General features: G+C 40.1%; 1 long non-coding RNA gene across 1 annotated transcript; it reads left to right on the top strand.

Moving 5' to 3' along the window:
- Positions 1 to 3,083: 3,083 nt before the first annotated feature.
- Positions 3,084 to 22,977, top strand: LOC149430596 (uncharacterized). Its single transcript, XR_016309488.1, has 2 exons — positions 3,084 to 3,354; positions 22,720 to 22,977. It is a non-coding gene; the product is annotated as an uncharacterized LOC149430596 (long non-coding RNA).
- Positions 22,978 to 24,204: the final 1,227 nt, after the last annotated feature.

Raw genomic sequence — 24,204 nt, 5'->3', positions numbered from 1 at the left:
GATGCCGCCGGAGCGTGTGAAGTCACATCAAAGTCGCACTAAACGGTCAGAACCGTCATACTTTCCCATTAGCAGAAAAAATAAGACGCAAAACGCCGCGTTTTTGGGGGCGGGTCCATCAACGTCTATTACAGTCACACTACATGAACAGGACTGTCATACTTCGCTATTAGCCCCAAAAAAAAGCAAACCGCATAAAAAACGCAGCACTTGCGTTTTTGGGGCGGGTCCATCGACGTCTTACAGTCACACTACGCCAGTTGCGGTTGACGCGTTTTGCCGACGCATTTTGCGTTTTTTTTTTATTCATGTTTTCCATTTTTAGCTCATAGAAAAGTGTGACAGTTCTGTTCCTGTAGTGCAACTTTGATGCCGCCGGAGCGCGTGAAGTCGCATCAAAGTCGCACTAAACGATCAGAACTGTCATACTTTCCCATTAGCAGGGAAAAAAAACGCCAAGTTTTTGGGGCGGGTCCTGTCATACTTTGCTATTAACCCCCCCACCCACAAAAAAAAAAAAAAACGCATAAAAAACGCAGCACTTGCGTTTTTGGGGCGGGTCCATCGACTTCTATTACAGTCACACTATGCCGGTTGCGGTTGACGCGTTTTTATGACGCATTTTGCGGTTTTTTCTTTTTGTTTTACATGCGTTTTTGCCGTGTTTTCCATTTTTAGCTCATAGAAAAGTATGACAGTTCTGCTCCTGCAGTGCAACTCTGATGCCGCCGGAGCGCGTGAAGTCGCATCAAAGTCGCACTAAACGATCAGAACTGTCTTCCTTTTTTTTTTTTCCTGCTAATGGGAAAGTACAACGCAAAATGCCACGTTTTTGGGGAGGGTCCTGTCATACTTTTCTATTAACCCCCCCCCCCAAAAAAAAAGCAAAACGCATAAAAAATGCAGCACTTGCGTTTTGGGGGCGGGTCCATCGGCGTTTATTACAGTCACACTACATGAACAAGACTGTCATACTTTGCTATTAGCCCCCCCCCCCCCAAAAAAAAGCAAAGTATGACAGTCCTGTTCATGTATTCTGACTGTAATGGATATCAGAGGACCCGCCCCAAAAACGCAAGTGCTGCGTTTTTTATGCGTTTTCTATTAGCCCCCCCCCCCCAAAAAAAAACCAGCAATCGCATAAAATACGCAGCACTTGCATTTTTGGGGCGGGTTCCCTGATGTCTATTACAGTCAGAATACATGAACAGGACTGTCATACTTTGCTATTAGCCCCCCCAAAAAAAGCAAAACGCATAAAAAAACGCAGCACTTGTGTTTTGGGGGCGGGTCCATCGGCGTTTATTACAGTCATACTACGTGAACAGGACTGTCATACTTTGCTATTAGCCCCCCAGAAAAAAAGCAAAATGTATAAAAATGTATATATAATTTTATATATATATATATATATATATAATACAAATAGGAATATGTATAATGAAAAAAATAAAGAAATAAATTCTATATATATATTTGTAATAAAAGTAGGTGTAATGAAATAAAAAAAAATATATTATATTTATTTTTTTTTTATTTTTAATTATATATATTTATTTTTGTATTTTATATATATATATATATATAATTTATTTATTTTTTTCATTACACATATTTTTAACTGTAATAAAATGATGTGTAATGAAAAAATAAATAAACTAATATATAATTAATAAATTTATATACATATTTATATAATGTTTTTTTTTTTTCATTACACATCTTTTTATTACAGTTAAAAATATGTGTAATGAAAAAAATAAATAAATTATATATATATATATATATATATATATATATATATATATATATATATTATTTTTTTTTTTTTAATATATATATATATTTATATAAAATACAAATAGGAATATATAAAATGAAAAAAATAAAAAAATAAATATTTTTTTTTATTTCATTACACATATTTTTATCTGTAATAAAAATATGTGTAATGAAAAAATAAATAAACTAATATATAATTAATAAATTTATATACATATTTATATAATGGTTTTTTTTTTTCATTACACATATTTTTATTACAGTTAAAAATATGTGTAATGAAAAAAATAAATAAATTATATATATATATATATATATATATATTTATATAAAATACAAATAGGAATATATAAAATGAAAAAAATAAAAAAATAAATATATTTTTTTTATTTCATTACACATATTTTTATCTGTAATAAAAATATGTGTAATGAAAAAATAAATAAACTAATATATAATTAATAAATTTATATACATATTTATATAATGGTTTTTTTTTTTTCATTACACATCTTTTTATTACAGTTAAAAATATGTGTAATGAAAAAAATAAATAAATTATATATATATATATATATATATATATATATATATATATATTTATATATATATATATATATATATATATATATATATATATATATATATATATATATTTATATAAAATACAAATAGGAATATATAAAATGAAAAAAATAAAAAAATAAATATATTTTTTTTATTTCATTACACATATTTTTATCTGTAATAAAAATATGTGTAATGAAAAAATAAATAAACTAATATATAATTAATAAATTTATATACATATTTATATAATGGTTTTTTTTTTTCATTACACATATTTTTATTACAGTTAAAAATATGTGTAATGAAAAAAATAAATAAATTATATATATATATATATATATATATATATATATATATATATATATATATATATATATATATATAAAATACAAATAGGAATATATAAAATGAAAAAAATAAAAAATTAAATATATTTTTTTTATTTCATTACATATACGTTTATTACAAATAGAAATATATTTATTGAAAAAAAAATTATATATATTTGTATTATATTATATACATATAGAAATACACACACACACTATATATATATATTATAATGGATACTATATATTTTTTGTTTATATATATGTTTATTTTTATTTTATTTTTTTCTGGAAGCTAAGGAGGGGTGTAATTGCAGCTCCCTGTGAGAGTCAGTTGAGGACAGAAATCTGAAAAATTCCATCTAGAAGAAGAGAACTGGCTTTTTGGAAGGGGAGGCAGGAATGAAAAGGGGGGGGGGATAACTCCACCCTTTCTATAGTAAACTCCACCTATGGAGCTGTGATAAAACTTTAGTAAAAATACAGAACCGTCATTACACTGCAGGGAAGCATAGGGACCGAGAACCAGAAAATAAATAAAGTTTTCCTGATTGGGCTCCCTGTTGTGAGGATGGCGGTGACCAGGAACAAGGATTACCTGATTTGGTCCATTTTTAGCCTCATCTGCTGCTTCTGTCCTCTCGGATTGGCTGCTCTGATCTTCTCAATAAAGGTAAACGGATGATATTTGAAACAAATTTAATCTCTTTCTGAAGTTTCCTTTTTTTTTTTTCCCGAAAAACAAGGAGTTTACTACTAGTTTACAAAAAAAGTTGACTGTGCCGTTGATTCTCTACCTCCCGCGCCACAAACCCATCAGTTATGAAGGCGTTGTGGGTTTTTTTTTTTTTTTTCAAAGCAGGCTTGAATTTTTCTTGTATTTTGGAGCATTTTTTTATTTATAATTTTTTTTTAATCAGGATTTTTATAATTGTTTTTTTTAACAGAATTTTTTTAATTTTTTTTATCAGAATTTTTATAATTTTTTTTTTAAATCTGAATTGCATTTAAATGTCTGATTATTTTAGAAATTGTTTTCACAAGAAAAAAAGCTTACATCGATAACAAAGGAATTTTTTTTTTTTTTTTGCCTCATTGGGCAATGCTTAATTTTCAAATCCATACATAATTTAAAAAAAAAATGGTAAATTGTAAAAAAAAAAAAAAAAAAAAAAGTTTATTGACAGAATATTCCCCTTTGATTGCCATTTTCCTATTTATTCGCCCTGGGGTCACAGTTATGTGGTTTTCAGAGCGTTTTGCATTTTGCAGAAACGCGCCAAAGTCCTTTTTAACATGGTTTCCTATGGATCGAGTTCGCATCTGTGCGTTTTCAGCCTGTGCGTTTTTTTGGGGTCAGGGATTGGAACTTTTTTTTCCCCGCAGCAGAGTAAGTTTTGTGTGTGATAGACTTAGACGGACCCGCCCCAAAAAACGCACGTGCTGCGTTTTTTATGCGTTTTACGCTTTTTTTAACTCCTGTTCATGTGACTTTGATGCGACTTTGACATGACTACACTCTCTGGCACTAAAGTAGCATCAAAGTAATGCTGGAACCCAGGGGTGGACTGATAACTCATGGGGCCCCCGGGCAATAGGGGATCATGGGGCCCCTGTGTCCTTGCCAGGGGTGGACTGACAACTCATGGGGCCCCCGAGCAATAGGGGATCATGGGGCTCCTGTGTCCTTGCCAGGGGTGGACTGACAACTCATGGGGCCCCCGGGCAATAGGGGATCATGGGGCCCCTGTGTCCTTGCCAGGGGTGGACTGACAACTCATGGGGCCCCCGGGCAATAGGGGATCATGGGGCCCCTGTGTCCTTGCCCAAACTCAAATAAGCCTATGAAAAAGGTACCAGGGGCATCTCATGGGGCCCCTTACTGACCCCGGGCCCTCGGGCAGTGCCTGAGTTTCCAAATGGTCAGTCCGCCCCTGCTGGAACCTTTATGTGTCCGAAGTCGCATGTTAGGGTTAAAGGCTTTTTTATTCTACGCTTATTTATGTATTTTTTTATGAAAAATGTTGGTGTATATGACCTTATAGAGGGTTGGAAGATTATTCTTCAGCTAGGTCCAAAAAAAAAAAAAAAAAAAAAAGCTAAAAAAAAAAAAAATACAAGGAAAATGACCATCAAAGGTCATTTTCCTTGTATTTTTTTTTTTTTTAGCTTTTTTTTTTTTGGACCTGAATTTTTATATACTTTTCTTTTTTTTAAATCAGAATTGCAATCAAATTTGTTGTTATTTTATAAACTATTTTCACAATTAAAAAAAAACCCTTTTGTTAATCACAAAAAGACAAGTTTTTGCCCCATCTGACGATGGTTCAGCGGCCAATCCTTACAATATCGCTAAAAAAAAATAGATAATAGTTGACTTTTTTTTTTCTGACTTTTTATACACTTTTTTTTTTTTTAAATCAGAATTGCAATCAAATTTGTTATTTTATAACCTATATCTGCATTAAAAAAAATTATTTTGTTAATCACAAAAAGACAAGTTTGACGATGGTTCAGCGGCCAATCCTTACAATATCGGTAAAAAAAAAATCGATAATAGTTGATTTTTTTTTTTTTACGAAAGATGCTGGTTTTGAAAATGAATTCATAGCTTCTTGGAAGAATATTACCTGTTATTGGTCATTTCTAAGAAAAATAATTGGAACACGTGATTGTTTAGATTACTTAGGAACAGGGGTGGACTAACCATTTGGGCACTCGGGCACTACCCGAGGGCCCGGGGTCAGTAGGGGGCCCCCATGAGATGCCCCTAGTACCTTTCATAGGCTTTTCTGGGTGTGGTTTGAGTGTGGGCGAGGACACAGGGGCCCCATGATCCCCTATTGCCCGGGGGCCCTATGATTTGTCAGTCCGCCCCTGCTTAGGAACCACTATGTGAATTTTTATTTTATCCCCAAGACAACAGGAAACAGCAACCAATCACATGACACCAGGTAAAACATTGGCGCGCTACCGTGCTTATTTATTTATTTATTAATTTACATATCGCAGGTATTTATGCATCACAGTCAATTTACAAAGCAATTTGATGACATCAGTGATTTTTTTTTACTGAATTAAAATTATTATTATTATTATACAGGATTTATATATTATTATTATACAAGATTATACAAGATTTTTTTTATTATTATTATTATTATTATTCTACAGGATTTATATATTATTAATATTATTATTATTATACAGGATTTATATATTATTAATATTATTATTATTATACAGGATTTATATTATTATTATACAAGATTTTTATATTATTATTATACAGGATTTATATTATTATTATTATACAGGATTTATATTATTATTATTATACAATATTTTAATATTATTATTATACAGGATTTATATTATTATTATTATACAGGATTTATATTATTATTATTATACAAGATTTATATATTATTATTATACAGGATTTATATATTATTATTATTATACAGGATTTATATATTATTATTACTATACAGGATTTATATTATTATTATACAGGATTTATATTATTATTATTATACAAGATTTATATATTATTATTATTATTATACAGGATTTATATTATTATTATTATACAGGATTTATTATTATTATTATTATTATTATTATACAGGATTTATATATTATTATTACTATACAGGATTTATATTATTATTATACAGGATTTATATTATTATTATTATACAAGATTTATATATTATTATTATACAGGATTTATATTATTATTATTATTATACAAGATTTATATATTATTATTATTATACAGGATTTATATTATTATTATTATACAGGATTTATATATTATTATTATTATACAGGATTTATATTATTATTATTATTATACAGGATTTATATATTATTATTATTATTATTATATAGGATTTTTTATTATTATTATTATTATTATTATTATACAGGATTTTTTTTTATTATTATTATTATTATTATACAGGATTTTTTTTTATTATTATTATTATTATACAGGATTTTTTATTATTATTATTATTATTATACAGGATTTATATAGCGCCAACAGTTTGCTCAGCGCTTTACAATATTAAAATTTTTTTTTTTTTCAAACGGGCAACTTAGGACCTAAAGAAATAGAAAGTTATCCATAACGTAGGTAGACCTGTAAGTTGTATTTGCTGGACCAGCGGTGACATTTTTTTTTTCCATGAGGGTTTTATTGAAAATTTTTCAAATACACACAAAACAGAAAAAAAAACCCTGAAAAATAAATAAATTATATATATATATATATATATATATATATATATATACCGGTATATATATATATATATATATATATATTTTTTTTTTTTTTTTTTTTTTTTTTTTTAAATAAATGATTGCCTAAGGGTGGAGTTGAGATGTTTACAAGACAAGCAACTGATTAATAAAGTGTCCAGGCGCCAATAGCAAAGAGGGAGTTCGGCTGCATCCCATGCCATGGTGGGTCACATATTTCCACAGTGCCGGGAAATTCGTTGCGTAAGGAGTGACCTTCCTCTGACCCAGCGATTGTTATGAGGACAATTTTCTTGGCCCTTTAGATCTGCCAATCTGTGGGGTTAGGAGGATGAAGGAAGCAAATAAATCGCTTCTTCTGGGTTTTTTTTTTCCTAAGTGAAGAGAAATTATTATTATTATTCAGGATTTATAACAAATTCAGGCTTGCAAATGGCGCCCGGCACATCTAGTGAAAGGCTAGGCCAGGGGAAGGCACCCTGAGAGCCGCAGGACTACAAGTTCCATCATGCCTCTGCAAGTCACAGCTGTAACTGTCAGTTTGTAATCTTCGCAATGCCTCATGGGAAATGTAGTTCCACAACAGCTGGAGAGCCGCAGGTTGCCTACCCCTGGGATAGGTTGTCCTCATTCCTAGGACGGCAGGAGACATACATGTAGGAGAAATGGGAGAAGAACACAAAGAGATACGTTCACCCGAGCTGAAACGAGTGGTTATGTGAATGGAGGGGGAATGGGACTCGTGCTACAGAAACTCCTGACCACAAGGAGGACAATAGCTCTTGGTGTGGACATTCTACCTTGGCTACACCGGGGGGCTTCGGGAGGTACATTGCTTCTCAGCTCCTGGCAGTTTATGGCAAAAGGCACCCGGAGGAGAGAGATGGTGAGCAAGATGTCGCCCATTCCAAAGCCCTCCCCTTCCTAAACACGACCCACCCCCACAATGAACCCTAAAACGTAACTTCCCTAACCCGTAACCATGTCCCATTACTCGTGCCACCCAACCTTTGACCCTGTCCATAACTCTCACCCCCCCCAAACCCGAACCCTATCCCATAACTTTTACCACCCAACCTTTGACCCTGTCCATAACTCTCACCCCCCCCCCCAAACCCGAACCCTATCCCATAACTTTTACCACCCAACCTTTGACCCTGTCCATAACTCTCACCCCCCCCAAACCCGAACCCTATCCCATAACTTTTACCACCCAACCTTTGACCCTGTCCATAACTCTCACCCCCAAACCTTAACCATGTCCCATAACTTTACCACCCAACCTTTGACCCTGTCCATAACTCTCACCCCCCCCAAACCCGAACCCTATCCCATAACTTTTACCACCCAACCTTTGACCCTGTCCATAACTCTCACCCCCCCAAACCCGAACCCTATCCCATAACTTTTACCACCCAACCTTTGGCCCTGTCCATAACTCTCACCCCCAACTTTAACCCCGTCCATAACTCTCACCCCCAACCTTAACCCTGTCCATAACTCTCACCCCCCCAAACCCGAACCCTATCCCATAAGGTTTACCACCCAACCTTTGGCCCTGTCCATAACTCTCACCCCCAACCTTAACCTGCTCCCATAACTATTTCACCCAACACCAACATTTTGATATTTCCTATTCTACCTCCAAAACCTAACACTAAAACCCTTCCAATCAAACTCTAACACCTAACCTCGTTCCATAACTACTATCCCCAACTTTTGACCCTTAACTCACCACCCATCCCCAACTCCCAACACTTAACACCCCACCCCCAACCCAACCCTGACACACAACTCTGTCCTGTAACTCTTACCCTACAACCCGAATACTTTACTCTCCTCAATAACATGTTGCATGCTTAATAGTGTCCCATCATTGGTATCAGTGGGAGGAATAGTGCCCCATCATTGGTGTCAATGGTAGGAATAGTGCCCCATCATTGGTGTCAGTGGGAGGAATAGTGTCCCATCATTGGTGTCAGTGGGAGGAATAGTGCCCCATCATTGGTATCAGTGGGAGGAATAGTGTCCCATCATTGGTGTCAGTGGGAGGAATAGTGCCCCATCATTGGTATCAGTGGGAGGAATAGTGTCCCATCATTGGTATCAGTGGGAGGAATAGTGCCCCATCATTGGTGTCAGTGGGAGGTATAGTGCCCCATCATTGGTGTCAGTAGGAGGAATAGCGCCCCATCATTGGTGTCAGTGGGAGGAATAGTGCCCCATCATTGGTGTCAGTGGGAGGAATAGTGCCCCATCATTGGTGTCAGTGTGAGGAATAGTTCCCCATCATTGCTGTCAGTAGGAGGAATAATGCCCCATCATTGGTATCAGTGGGAGGAATAGTGCCCCATCATTGGTGTCAGTGGGAGGAATAGTGCCCCATTATTGGTGTCAGTGGGAGGAATAGTGCCCCATTATTGGTGTCAGTGGGAGGAATAGTGTCCCATCATTGGTGTCAGTGGGAGGAATAGTGCCCCATCATTGGTATCAGTGGGAGGAATAGTGCCCCATCATTGGTGTCAGTGGGAGGAATAGTGCCCCATTATTGGTGTCAGTGGGAGGAATAGTGCCCCATTATTGGTGTCAGTGGGAGGAATAGTGCCCCATTATTGGTGTCAGTGGGAGGAATAGTGCCCCATTATTGGTGTCAGTGGGAGGAATAGTGCCCCATCATTGGTGTCAGTGGGAGGAATAGTGCCCCATCATTGGTGTCAGTGACAGGGATTACACCCTGTTGTTGATGTCAGTGGGGGGAATAGTGCCTCAAGGGCCGGATAAAAGCAAGCAAGGTGCCACATCCTTCCCCTGGGCCGCAGTTTGAGGACCACTGATCTAGAACATGACTGTCTGCTGAGCTGTTATCTCCGGGATAATCTCATATCTGCAGGAATCCTGATTTAGCTGGATGGCCAAGGATACAATCACCCCATAATAAGGCAATTACCATCCACACCCTTCCTTGTAAATGTTGTCAGACAACCAGCTCCGGCATGATTTCCGCCCCCGGCTCCTGATTCTGGACTCTTTGGTGTGCCTGGCACTTTCCAGCAAACCAAAGGTATCCATGACAACGTAGCAATATTGTTTTTTTTTTTTACCAATCTTTTGTTTTATGAGATTTGGATGGAGTGGGGAAAGATTTGCACCCCCCCTCCCCCTCCCATTGGATAATACTGCCATCTGGGACACCTTTAGAGAGATTCCCCCTCACTTCCTGTCCTGATGACAACGTTTCACCAATGCACTGGATGTTTCATTTTTTTTCTTGTTGAGAACTAGCGCCTAGAATAAAAGATCATTCCACCGCGATCCAACGAGCGTAGTTGCGAAGCCTCGAAGGCTCAAAAAAAAAATTAAAATAATTTAATAGGATTTGATTAATCCTACTAAATTATTTAAATTTAAATTTTTTTTTGGAGGCTTTAAAGCTTCGCAACTACGATCGTAAGGTGGAACTGCGCTGCATCTGAGTGCGACAAACCAAAAATGCTATATAATTTTTAATATTCAAAGCAAACCTCCTCCAAGCGTCCCTGCCTCCGCAATTTATTTTGCTGAGAAATCATTTTGGAAAAACTCCCCCTGGCAGTGGCCATTTTGAGTAAGGGCAGATGGTTCACGTAGCATTTATTACCTGCAATCCACCTGCCCTTAGCTCAGGCATAGGCTGAGCTGAGAACACTTCCCTCCTGAAGACTCCTGGGATGTATGACATCATTTGCCTAGGCATGGAAACCAGGAAGTAACTGAAGAAATACCAAAAAAATAGTCTAAAACAAGTAAATATGATATACTTATTATTATTATACAGGATTTATATATTATTATTATACAGGATTTATATATTATTATTATTATTATACACGATTTTTATATTATTATTATACAGGATTTATATATTATTATTATTATTATTATACACGATTTATATATTATTATTATTATTATTATACAGGATTTATATATTATTATACAGGATTTATATATTATTATTATACAGGATTTATATATTATTATTATTATTATACACAATTTTTATATTATTATTATTATACAGGATTTATATAATATTATTATTATTATAATACAGGATTTATATATTATTATTATACAGGATTTATATATTATTATTATTATTATTATACAGGATTTATATATTATTATTATACAAGATTTATATATTATTATTATTATTATACAGGATTTATATATTATTATTATACAAGATTTATATATTATTATTATTATTATACAGGATTTAAATATTATTATTATAAAGGATTTATATATTATTATTATTATACAGGATTTATATATTATTATTATTATTATTATACAGGATTTTTATATTATTATTATTATTATACAGGATTTATATATTATTATACAGGATTTTTATATTATTATTATTATTATTATTATACAGGATTTATATATTATTATTATACAGGATTTATATATTATTATTATACAGGATTTATATATTATTATTATACAGGATTTATATGGCGCCAACAGTTTGCTCAGCACTTTACAATATAACGGGAGACAATACAGCAACAATACAGTTCAATACAAGAGGGATAGGAGGGCCTGATCCCAGGAGCTTACAATCTAGGATATACTTTCCTATGTACTACTGCTAGCAGCATAAAGAAAACAAATAGTCCGTGGTGATTGAGAAAGTGAAGTTCCACTTTTTTTCTTTTTTTTTTAATCAATGTGGATGTAAACATCCACTTTTTTGTAGACGGTGGACTGCAACGTTACTGCTTTGAATTGTTATTGAATCTTGAGATTTTGCAAGCTGGATGAATTCCAGCCTCTCTTATGGAATGTAACAGCTGGAAATCCTCAACCATGTCCACGGGTATACAGGACACTTATTGGTCTGTTGTCTGCTACGGCTGAAGGACACATTTTAATTAGCTGAGCTGGGATTAGGAATAATGTTCTGCTTATTAGCTGCTGTGAGACTCTAAACTTTTTAGCATTCCTCCCACTGACCACCAATGTAAGGGACAGTCTTCCCACTGACCCCCAATGTAAGGGACATTCTTCCCACTGACCCCCAATGTAAGGGACATTCTTCCCACTGACCACCAATGTAAGGGACATTCTTCCCACTGACCACCAATGTAAGGGACATTCTTCCCACCGATCTTCAATGTAAGGGACATTCTTCCCACTGACCACCAATGTAAGGGACATTCTTCCCACTGACCCCCAATGTAAGGGACATTCTTCCCACTGACCACCAATGTAAGGGACATTCTTCCCACTGACCACCAATGTAGGGGACATTCTTCCCACTGACCACCAATGTAAGGGACATTCTTCCCACTGACCACCAATGTAAGGGACATTCTTCCCACTGACCCCCAATGTAAGGGACATTCTTCCCACTGACCCCCAATGTAAGGAACATTCTTCCCACTGACCACCAATGTAAGGGACATTCTTCCCACTGACCACCAATGTAAGGGACATTCTTCCCACTGATCACCAATGTAAGGGACATTCTTCCCACTGACCACCAATGTAAGGGACATTCTTCCCACTGACCACCAATGTAAGGGACATTCTTCCTACTGACCCCCAATGTAAGGGACATTCTCCCCACTGATCACCAATGTAAGGGACATTCTTCCTACTGACCCCCAATGTAAGGGACATTCTTCCCACTGACCCCCAATGTAAGGGACATTCTTCCCACTGACCACCAATGTACGGGACATTCTTCCCACTGACCCCCAATGTAAGGGACATTCTTCCCACTGATCACCAATGTAAGGGACATTCTTCCCACTGACCCCCAATGTAAGGGATATTCTTCCCACTGACCCCCAATGTAAGGGACATTCTTCCCACTGACCCCCAATGTAAGGGACATTCTTCCCACTGATCAACAATGTAAGGGACATTCTCCCCACTGATCACCAATGTAAGGGACATTCTCCCCACTGACCCCCAATGTAAGGGACATTCTTCCCACTGACCACCAATGTAAGGGACATTCTTCCCACTGATCACCAATGTAAGGGACATTCTTCCCACTGACCACCAATGTAAGGAACATTCTTCCCACTGACCCCCAATGTAAGGGACATTCTTCCCACTGACCACCAATGTAAGGAGCATTCTTCCCACTGACCTCCAATGTAAGGGACATTCTTCCCACTGACCACCAATGTAAGGAGCATTCTTCCCACTGACCACCAATGTAAGGGACATTCTTCCCACTGACCCCCAATGTAAGGGACATTCTTCCCACTGATCACCAATGTAAGGGGCATTCTTCCCACTGACCCCCAATGTAAGGGACATTCTTCCCACTGACCACCAATGTAAGGGACATTCTTCCCACTGATCACCAATGTAAGGGGCATTCTTCCCACTGACCCCCAATGTAAGGGGCATTCTTCCCACTGACCCCCAATGTAAGGGACATTCTTCTCACTGACCACCAATAAATTGTTTTTATCTGGGGTGCCCTGAGACCTTGAAATATTTCAAAGGTTCCTCTGAAGTAAAAAGGTTTAGAGAGGTTGCTATAGAACAGGGTTCCTCAATCAGGATTCCTCCAGAGGTTGCTAGAGGTTCCCAGAAACCAGAAAGTTATTGTCAAGGGTTCCTCTGTTGGGGAAGTCTGCTATAGAGAGTCACCTGAGTGACAGCTCTGAGTCTACATGACATCCAAGATGGCGGCACCTAGAACCAGCCTTAGTGCTTATGGACTATATTATGGACATCTACGCAAGGGAGGCTTCTATCACGCATAAAATACATTCCATGCCAGGGGCGGACTGACCATTCCAGCACTCGGGCACTGCCTGAGAGCCCAGGGTCAATAGGGGGCCCCATGAAATGCCCCTGGTACCTTTTTCATAGGCTTTTTTGAGTTTGGGCAAGGACACAGGGGCCCCATGATCCCCTATTGCCCAGGGGCCCCATGAGTTGTCAGTCCGCCCCTGATTACATGCCAGCGGTGGACTGACCATTCGAGCACTCGGGCACTGCCCGAGAACCCAGGGTCAGTAGGGGGCCCCATGAAATGCCCCTGGTACCTTTTTCATAGGCTTTTTTGAGTTTGGGCAAGGACACGGGGGCCCCATGATCCCCTATTGCCCGGGGGCCCCATGAGTTGTCAGTCCGCCCCTGATTACATGCCAGCGGTGGACTGACCATTCGAGCACTCGGGCACTGCCCGAGAACCCAGGGTCAGTAGGGGGCCCCATGAAATGCCCCTGGTACCTTTTTCATAGGCTTTTTTGAGTTTGGGCAAGGACACGGGGGCCCCATGATCCCCTATTGCCCGGGGGCCCCATGAGTTGTCAGTTTGCCCCTGATTACATGCCAGCAGTGGACTGACCATTCGAGCACTTGGGCACTGCCTGATGGCCAAGGGTCAGTAGGGGGTCCCATGAAATGCCCCTGGTACCTTTTTATAGGCTTTTTTTGGTGTGCTTTGAGTACGGGCCAGGACACAGGGGCCCCATGATCCCCTATTGCCTGGGGGCCCCATGAGTTGTCAGTCCACCCCCGTTTCATACCCATACAATCGAATGTTGTTGGGGTGAACGTTCCGGTGACAGGGTCTCTTTATCTTTTTTCCTCTCGCACACCAATGACAACGGCAGGATAAACATGTGCAAAGATTTACAATTCTGAAAGTCTGCGTTTCATAAAAATCACAAGAAGAGCTGAAAATAAAAAAAATGGCGTTCGTTTCCCAAATGTTTCCATCCAGTATAACGAAAACAGGATGCGCGTTTACGTGCCATCCGCTGCTCTGCTGAACAGTCCCGGTGACTCATCCCTCCCCCACGGCACTCCGAACTTGGCACCGGGAAACGGCTGCGCCCAGCTCCACCGCCGCCATCAGCAATCAGCGCTGCCTTCCATGGAACCCTTTTTTGGCTGAAGTACATTTTTTTGGGAGTCGGGGAATTAACCATTTTTTTGGAGGTTAATTAAAAAAATAAATCTCTGTGATTGGATCAGGGGCAGACTGACAACTCATGGGGCCCCTGGGCAATATGGGATCATGGGGCCCCTGTGTCCTTGCCCAAACTCAAAGCACACCCAAAAAAGACTATAAAAAGGTACCAGGGGCATTTCATGGGGCCCCCTACTGACCCTGGGCCATCGGGCAGTGCCCGAGTGCTTGAATGGTCAGTCCACTGCTGGCATGTAATCAGGGGCGGACTGACAACTCATGGGGCCCCAGGGCAATAGGGGATCATGGGGCCCCCGGGCAACAGGGGATCATGGGGCCCCTGTGTCCTTGCCCAAACTCAAAAAAGCCTATGAAAAAGGTACCAGGGGCATCTCATGGGGCCTCCTACTGACCCCGGGCCCTCAGGCAGTGCCCAAGTTTCCAAATGGTCAGTCCGCCCCTGGTACCGATATAACAGGAGGCTTGGCACCTCCTCCATTCTTAAAAAGCCTTGCACCCTTTCGATGAATGTAAGGTGTTCTGAGACTGGAGGAGGGGAGATTTGAGATGTTTATCCGTACCTCCTCCTTTTAATGACTGCAAGGTGTTCTGTGATTGGAGGAGGTGTAAGTAAATGTCACAAACACCCCTTCTCTGACCACAGAATTCCTTGCATTTCATTGAAAAGAAGGGAAGGCTTTTTCTGAATGGAGGAGGTGCCGACTTCACTCATCTTCTTGCGATCGGTCTACTGTGGCCAAGGATTTTTATGATTTGAAGAGGTTTACAATGAGTGACTTCCTTGGATCAGAGTATTCCTATGAAAGTACACCTCCAGAATCCAGGGTGCTTTATAATTGGAGGAGGTGTAGATGAACATTATAGTCTCCCCTCTTTCAACCACAGGACACCTTGTATTCAATGACGAGAGTTTAAGGTGTTCTGAGACTGGAGGAGGGGAGATTTCAGATGTTTATCCATACCTCCTCCTTTTAATGACTGCAAGGTGTTCTGTGACTGGAGGAGGTGCAAGTAAATGTCACAAACACCCCTTCTCTGACCACAGAATGCCTTGCATTTCATTGAAAAGAAGGGAAGGCTTTGTCTGAATGGAGGAGGTGGTGACTTCATTCATATTCTTGTGATCGGTCTACTGCGGCCAAGGATTTTTATGATTTGAAGAGGTTTACAATGAGTAACTTTCTTGGATCAGAGTATTCCTTTAAAATTACACCTCCAGAATCCAGGGTGCTCTATAATTGGAGGTGTAGGTGAACATTATAATCTCCCCTCTTTCAACCACAGGACCCCTTGTATTCAGTGACAAGATTTGAAATGTTTATCCGTACCTCCTCCTTTTAATGACTGCAATGTGTTCTGTGATTGGAGGAGGTGCAAGTAAATGTCACAAACACCCCTTCTCTGACCACAGAATTCCTTGCATTTCATTGAAAAGAAGGGAAGGCTTTTTCTGAATGGAGGAGGTGCCGACTTCATTCATCTTCTACTGATCGGTCTACTGCGGCCAAGGATTTCTATGATTCGAAGAGGTTTACAATGAGTAACTTTCTTGGATCAGAGTATTCCTATGAAAGTACACCTCCAGAATCCAGGGTGCTTTATAATTGGAGGAGGTGTAGGTGAACATTATAGTCTCCCCTCTTTCAACCACAGGACACCTTGTATTCTATGACGAGAGTTTAAGGTGTTCTGAGACTGAAGTAGGGGAGATTTGAGATGTTTATCTGTACCTCCTCCTTTTAATGACTGCAAGGTGTTCTGTGATTGGAGGAGGTGCAAGTAAATGTCACAAACACCCCTTCTCTGACCACAGAATGCCTTGTATTCAGTGAAGAGAGTTTAAGGTGTTCTGAGACTGGAGGAGGGGAGATAGAGATGTTTATCTGCACCTCCGACGATCACAGATTGCCTGTCATTTGGTGAAGGGAATGCAAGGCTTTTGCTGAATGGAGGAGGTGCAGAGCAGCTGTCCTCTTGTGATCAATGTACTGCAGCCAGAACTACACCCTCCCCATGCATAAAAAAGCCTGGCATTCTTTTTACTGATTGTAAGGTGTTCTGTGATTGGAGAAAGGGAGACTGTGATGTTCATCTGTGCCTCCCTCAATCACAAAACATCTTGCATGCATTGAAAGAATGCAAAGCTTTTTATGAATGGAGGAGGTATATTTCTGTCTGTAGTACACGGATCAAAAGAGGGCACTTGCTCGGCACTTCCTCCGTTCACAGAATGCCTTGCCCCACTGTGACCCCAATGTGCAAAGAGTTGTTAAAAAATTAAATAATAAATAAATTGTATTAAAAAAAAACTTTATATATCTCTTCATGAAATGTTCATAAAATAAATTGTAGAAAAATACAGACATTATTTTTCCCTTTATAAAATCACAAGTTATAAAAGTGTGTGCCAATTACATTGTATCCTTTGTTACTTTTACAGATATTTAACAATGTAACCTCCAACTTTTGTAACTTGTGATGTCATAAAGAGAAATATGAAGTCTGCATATATATATATACAGTGAAGGAAATGCGTATTTGCTCCCCGGCTGATGCTGAATGTTCGCCCCTCACACAGAAATGATCGGTCTAACAATGGAATGTTCGCCCCTCACACAGAAATGATCGGTCTAACAATGGAATGTTCGCCCCTCACACAGAAATGATCGGTCTAACAATGGAATGTTCGCCCCTCACACAGAAATGATCGGTCTAACAATGGAATGTTCGGTGTAACACTGAGAGACAGAATACAACAACAAATTCAGCAGAAATGCGTCTAACAAATGATGACGGATCTGCATGTTCATGAGGGAAAGAAGGATTTGATCCCCTTCACAAAACATGACTTAGTACTTGGTGGCCAATCCCTTGTTGGCAATCACAGAGGTCAGACGTTTCCTGGAGTTGGCCCCCAGGTTCGCACACTTCAGGAGGGATTTTGGTCCACTCCTCTTGGCAGATCCTCTCCAAATCATTCAGGTTTGGTGGCTGAGGTTTGGAAACTTGAACTTTCAGCTCCCTCCACAGATTTTCAATCGGATGAAGGTCTGGAGACTGGCTAGGCCACTCCGGGACCTTAATGTGCTTCTTCTGGAGCCGCTCCTTTGTTGCCTTGGCCGTGTGTTTTGGGTCATTGTCATGCTGGAACACCCATCCACCACCCATTTTCAATGCCCTGGCTGAGGGAAGAAGGCTCTCACCCAAGATTTGAGGGTACATTGCCCCGTCCATCGTCCCTTTGATGCGGTGCAGTTGTCCTGTCCCCTTAGCAGAAAAACACCCCCAAAAGCAGAATGTTTCCACCACCATGTTTCACAGTTGGGATGGTGTTCTTGGGGTCATAAGCAGCATTCCTCCTCCTCCAAACACGGCGAGTTGAGTTGATGCCAAAGAGCTGGATTTTGGTCTCCTCTGACCACAACACTTCCCACCAGTCCTCCTCTGCATCATTCAGATGTTCAGTGGCAGACTTCAGCCGGGCCTGGACATGGGCTTTCTTGAGCAGAGGGACCTTGCGGGCACTGCAGGATTTCAGTCCTTGTCGGCGTAGTGTGTTACCAATTGTTTTCTTGGTGACTGCGGTCCCAGCTGCCTGGAGATCATTGACAAGATCCTCACGTGTAGTTCTGGGATGATTCCTCACTGTTCTCATGATCATTGACACTCCACGAGGTGAGATCTTGCATGGTGCACCAGACCTAGGGAGACTGACACTTGTTTTGTGTTTCTTCCATTTGTGAATGATTGCACCAACTGTTGTCACCTTCTCACCAAGCTGCTTGGCCATAGTTTGGTAGCCCAGTCCAGCCTTGTGTAGGTCTACCATCTTGTCCCTGACATCCTTGGACAGCTCTTTGGTCTTTGCCATGGTGGAGAGTTTGGAATCTGATGGTTTGATGGCTCCTGTGGACAGGTGTCTTTTATACAGGTAACACAATGAGATTAGCAGCACTCCCTTTAAGAGACTGCTTTTAATCTCAGCTTGTTACCTGTATGAGAGACACCTGGGAGCCAGAAATCCTGCTGAATGATAGGGCATCAAATCCTTCTTTCCCTCATGAACATGCAGATCAGTCATCATTTGTTAGACGCATTTCTGCTGAATTTGTTGTTGTATTCTGTCTCTCAGTGTTACACCGAACATTCCATTGTTAGACCGATCATTTCTGTGTGAGGGGCGAACATTCCATTGTTAGACCGATCGTTTCTTTGTGAGGGGCGAACATTCAATATCAGCCGGGGAGTAAATACGCATTTCCTTCACTTTGTGTTGTTAATGCATTTTCGGCATTTGGCTTTAGGCTGATGGGTTTTCACACATTTCTTGGGCACTTTGCGGGATTATCCTCTCATTGAAGTATTAGAGATAATGGCAGTGCGGTTCGTATTGGAGATCTCTCCAGCCAAATGAGAGACGTCGCTCCCTCGGTGAGGAAAATGCTGCAGAATATTTATCCCCAGCGAGGGAGCGGCACCTCGAGCATCCATCTTGTGCACGAGCGACAGTGGTGATCCTGTTGCAATGATGATCCTGATACAATGTATCAACAGGAAGTGAGAGAATTGACAGACAGGTGTTCCTGATGGAAGATTTCCCCTCCTCGCCTATTCCGGTGACGGCTGTAAAAGTTTGGGTTTCCCATCCGGTCAAAATGGCCACCAGGACAAACAGGGAGAGGGAATCTACCAGCATTGACCTCATTTCAACCATCAGTCCCTCATTTTTGCCCCAACAAATTTCAAATAAGGTGACACCCTGAAAAATGCTTGGGAAAAGGGGGCCACGGTGTCCCCATAATGTCATGTGGGTCTTTATGGAACTTTAATAAAGAATCAAACTGGAACCTAGGGTGCTGGCATTTTTCTTCTACAAGCAGCAAAATCTTGACAGGGGTCCTAATCATTCGCCGCTATGAAATATAAATAATATATAATATAAATTGATATTAAAAGTTTATCATATAAAACACGGCCGACGCGTTTCATTAAAGATGGCCACTCCCTTCTTCAGGGTTTACCTGCCGTTGCTGAACGCCTTCTGAAAATTTCAGTTGCATGTCCTTAATCCATTTACTTCTTCCAGGATAATGATTAAAAAAGTATTGAAGCCGCTGGTTCAGCACGACTTCTAAGGATTTACTTTAACCCCTTCATACCGGCCGCACGCAAATGTGCGGCCTCCCGGCATCTGGGCCTAGACGCCGAGCGGCCGCACATTTGTGTTCATGTAACAAAAAACATTTGTGCTGAGAGCGTGCCCTGCGCATTCCCAGCACACGTGTGGTACTCACGAAAAGGTCCCGGTCCGCTCTTTCGATCGGGACCTTTCCCGATCATGTGACCGGCCGTGACGTCACGGCGGACACATGACACTAAGCCCCGCCCACCTCCCGGCGCAGGAACTCCTCTTCACACCGGGACGATCCGGCGTGAAGGGGTTAAAGGAGAGATCAGTAGCGGAAGGCTCCATTCCTTCTCAGTACAGTTCTTCTTTAAATTATTCCATCACTGCCAGGAGACAAGGGAAGGAAAAGAAATGGAGGGGAAAGGAATTGAAAGAAAGAAGGAGGAAGGAAAGGATGGAGGAAAAAAAAGGAGAAGAAAACAGGAGGAGAGGAGAAGGAAAGGATGGAGGAAAAAAAAGGAAAAGAAAAAAGGAGAGGAGAAGGAAAGGGAAAAGGTGAAGAAAAGGGAAAACAAGAGGAAAGGGAAGAAGAATGAAAGAGAAAAGAAGTAATGGTGATGAGGGGAGAAGGAAAAGGGAAGGAAAGGGACAACGGAAAGGGAAAGGAAAAACGGAAAGGAAGAGGAAAAGAAAACAAAAAAGGAAAAGGAAAAAAGGAGGAAGGGAGGAAGAGAGGGAGGGAGGAAGGAAAGGAGAATAAAAGGAAAGAAGAATGAAAGGAAAAAACAAAAAGTAATGGTGAAGAAAGGAGAAAGGAAAAAAAAGGGAAAGGAAGAGGACCAGGAAAAGAAAAGGAAAAAGAAAAGGAGGAAGGTAGGAAGGCAAAAAGGGGGAGAAAGGAAAGAAGAATAATTAACTGAGGAAAGGAGAAGAAAAGGAAAGAATAATGAAAAGGAAAAGCAATGGTGAGGAAAGCAGAAGGAAATGGGAAAGGAAAAAGAAAAGGGAAAGGAAATAATTAGGGAGGAAGGAAAGAGGGAGAATGATTGAGGAAATGAGAAGAAAAGGAAAGAAGGATGAAAGTAATGGTCAAAAAAGGAGAAGGAAAGGGGAAAGGCAAAGAAAATGGAAAAAGAAAGGAAAAGGGGAAGGAAGGAAGAGAGAAAGGAAAGGATAAGAAAAGAAAAGTAGAATGAAAGGGAAAAACAAAACTAATAGTGAAGAAAAGAGAAGGAAAAGAAAAGGGAAGGGAAAGAGAAAGAAAAAATGGAAGGAAACGGGAAAGGAAAGGAAGAGGACCAGGAAAAGAAAAGGGAAAGGAGGAAGGAAGGAAGTGAGGGGGGAGAAATGAAAGAAGAAGAAATAACTGAGGAAAGGAGAAGAAAAGGAAAGAAGAATGAAACGGAAAACCAAATGTAATGCTGAGGAGAAGGTAAGGGAAAAGGAAAGGGAAAGGAAGAGGACCAAGAAAAGGAAAGAAAAGGGAAAGGAAAGAAGAATGAAGGAAGGAAGACAGGGGAGAAAGGAAAAAAGGAGAAATGATTGAGGAAATGAGAAGAAAAGGAAAGAAGGATGAAAGGGAAACACAAAATTAATGGTGAAGAAAGAAGGAAATGAAAAGGGAAAGGAAAGGAAAGAGAAAAGGGAAGGAAAGGAAGAGGACCAGAAAAACAAAACTAATAGTGAAGAAAAGAGAAGGAAAAGAAAAGGGAAGGGAAAGAGAAAGAAAAAATGGAAGGAAACGGGAAAGGAAAGGAAGAGGACCAGAAAAAGAAAAGGGAAAGGAGGAAGAAAGGAAGTGAGAGGGGAGAAATGAAAGGAGAAGAAATGAGGAAAGGAGAAGAAAAGGAAAGAAGAATGATACGGAAAAGCAAATGTAATGCTGAGGAGAAGGAAAGGAAAAGGAAAATGAAAGGAAGAGGACCAGGAAAAGGAAAGGAAAAAGAAAAGAGAAAGGAAAGGAAAGCAAAGAAGGAAGGAAGGAAGGAAGGAAGGAAAAGGGGGAGAAAGGAAAGAAGGAGAAATGATTGAGGAAATGAAAAGAAAAATAAAGAAGGATGAAAGGGAAACACAAAAGTAATGGTGAAGAAAGGAGAAAGAAAAGGAAAAGGGAATGGGAAAGGAAACTGCAAAGAAAAGTGAAAAGGGAAAGGCAAAGGAAAGAAGAAGGAAGGAAAGAAGGAGGAAGGAAAGAAGAGAGGGAAGAAGGAAAGGGAATAAAAAAGGAAAAGCAAAAGTAATGGTGAAGAAAGGAGAAGGAAGGGGAAGGAGGAAGGAAAGTATAATACTGGACAGAAGGCGGTGGGGACGTGACATTGTGACTCCAGTGGCAGGACTGCGGTTTGCTGGGACTATCCCATTGGTTCCTTGTTTGTTCCCTTGACTCTCGGTTTGTGAATATATACTTCTGTCATTTTGAATAAATTCCTCCTTATCACGGTAATGCACGCGGAGGGTGCGCCCCTTTTTCTGCTTTCTTCCCGTAATATCAAGATTCCCCGATCTTTAGAGGGCCACACCTCAGCGAGTGACTGTTACTGTGTTCCTGGGATGCTCACAGACTTGAGCGCTGGATCTGCTTTTTTTTCTCTTGTGACTCCTCTGTATGAACAGAAGCCGCCTCTCCTCTGTGTACATTTCTATCCGGTACTAATTCTTGCCTCATTTTCTGTTTTCAGTCACGTGATGCCAACAATCAGAATGATGCGGATACGGCAACGAAACACTCCCGCACTGCATTCTATCTGAACATCGCAGCCTTGGTCCTGGGCATCATCCTGATCATCGTTGTGGTGGTTCTACAGATCGTGGCGAGGTCCGGCAAATAGCAGCACCCCTCCCCCAGAGACGAGAGGAGAATGATCACACTGATCTCTATTATGGAACCACTGTATACACTATATGTACATTACCCAATAAACCCGCCTTTATATGTCCAGGAGGTACAGTTGTTGTTCTTTATTTAATAAACAAAAGTAAAGGAAGTTCCACTCCAAACTGATATTTAAAGTGGTTAAAACCCTTCCAGTGAAGTACCTGTTTATCTGCAGTCTTCTCTTCTCTACATCCATACAAAATCCAGAATTTGTAAAGCTTGTCTGAGAGTTCAGAAAAAAAAGGGGGCGGAGAGCTGAAATTACACACTGCAGAGCTCAGTGAGGAGAGCTCTGAGAGCTGATTGGAGGGAAGAGACACACCCCTCACAGGAACAGAGCTGAGGCTATCAATCTGCTGGTGCTTCCTCCTCTGTCACCGTTTTTCTCTTGGTGTCAGGAAAACTTGTCAGCAGTGACTCATGCTGATAGCAGAGGAAGGAGGCAGCAGACAGAAATGACATTTAGTGCTCTGGACTGATACAAGGACACACTATAGAGGGATGTGCTTTGTTCATATTTCATGTCTGAGGTGTCCACCTTAATATCGGGTGGAGGATGTTGTGTTCTCCCTGCCATGGTTTCTAGTTTGGCTTCTGATTACCAGAGACCAAAAAGAATATGAAAAACATATTGAGCATAAAGGATTTCATACATACAGAAAAAGGACAGATACTGAGAATTCCACCCGGCATCCGGGACAGGAGAAGTGGGACTGTGCAGAGTCCATACATACAGAATAGGGACAGATACCAAGAATGACACCCGGCATCCAGGACAGGAGAAGTGGGACTGTGCAGAGTCCATACATACAGAATAGGGACAGATACCAAGAATGACACCCGGCATCCAGGACAGGAGAAGTGGGACTGTGCAGAGTCCATACATACATAATAAGGACAGATACTGAGAATGACACCCGACATCCGGGACAGGAGAAGCGGGACTGTGCAGAGTCCATACATACAGAATAAGGACAGATTCTGAGAATGACACCCGGCATCCGGGACAGGAGAAGTGGGACTGTGCAAAGTCCATACATACAGAATAAGGACAGATACCGAGAATGACACCCGGCATCCGGGACAGGAGAAGTGGGACTGTGCAGAGTCCATACATACAGAATAAGGACAGATACCGAGAATGACACCCGGCATCCGGGACAGGAGAAGTGGGACTGTGCAGAGTCCATACATACAGAATAAGGACAGGTAATGAGAATGACACCCGGCATCCGGGACAGGAGAAGTGGGACTGTGCAGAGTCCATACATACAGAATGGGGACATAT

The sequence above is a fragment of the Staurois parvus genome, unplaced genomic scaffold, assembly GCF_062004578.1.
Source record: "Staurois parvus isolate SC_StPar_1 unplaced genomic scaffold, SC_StPar_1.0 ptg002610l, whole genome shotgun sequence".
In the NCBI taxonomy this organism is placed as follows: domain Eukaryota; kingdom Metazoa; phylum Chordata; class Amphibia; order Anura; family Ranidae; genus Staurois; species Staurois parvus.
Note: the sequence above shows the minus strand (reverse complement) of the source record. Positions and strands in the feature narration are given on the sequence as shown.